This window comes from Gavialis gangeticus, unplaced genomic scaffold (assembly GCF_001723915.1).
Source record: "Gavialis gangeticus isolate Ggan-Ray unplaced genomic scaffold, GavGan_comp1, whole genome shotgun sequence".
In the NCBI taxonomy this organism is placed as follows: domain Eukaryota; kingdom Metazoa; phylum Chordata; order Crocodylia; family Gavialidae; genus Gavialis; species Gavialis gangeticus.
Window position 1 is genome coordinate 100,404,758 of NW_017729032.1, and position 970 is coordinate 100,405,727.

The following is a 970-nucleotide window of genomic DNA, read 5'->3' on the forward strand; positions in this document are numbered from 1 at the left end:
CTTCGCTTGTTTGATGGAGTGCTACATCGGGAGGTGCAGGACCCAGAAGGACGGGAGTTTTGGCAGCTGGTCCTCCCTCGGAAGTATAAGGCCCTTGCGTTACGGGCCTTGCATGATGACTTTGGGGACATTAGGGTGCAGCGCACCCTGGCGCTAGCCCGTGAGCGATTCTTTTGGCCCAAAATGGCTGAAGATGTAAGGACTAAATGCTCAAACTGTGATTGGTGTGTACAGAGGAAGACCCTGCCGCTCAAACTGCCTATCTACACACCATCCAGAGCTGAAAACCCATGGAGCTTGTGTGCATGGATTTCCTAGCCATAGAAGGGAAGGGGCACCAAAAGGGGAGTGTGCTGGTTGTGACAGACCACTTCACCCAATATGCCCAGGCCTTCCCTACGCGAGATCAAACAGCAAGAACAGTTGCCAAAGTACTGTGGGAAAAGTACTTCTCCATGTTTGTGCTGTCTGCAAGAATCCACTCTGATCAGGAGTGAGATTTCTGAGAGCCGGTTGTTGCATAAAGTACTGACAGTGGCTGGCATACAGAAATCAAGGACTACACCCTACCACCCCCAAGGGGATCCCCAACCCGAGCGCTTCAGTCACACTGTCTTGAATATGCTGGGTACCCTCCAGCAGGAACAGAAGGCCGCATGGAGCCAGCATATCGCATACCTGGTGCATGCCTACAACTCCACTGGGAATGATGCAACAGGGGTCAGTCCGTATTTGCTCATGTTCGGGAGGGAGCCCCGGTTACCCATAGATTTGTGCTTTGGGGTAAAACGCGTCTACCAACAACATTTGACTCGTGGTCAATAGTCACAACAGCTTCGGGACCGTCTCCGTCATGCGTACCGACTGGCAGCTGAAACTGATGGAAGAAACCAGCAATGCCATAAGCGGCTTTATGGTGCTCACGTGCATGAGCAAGGGTTACAAGAAGGAGACCAGGTGCTGCTGCAAA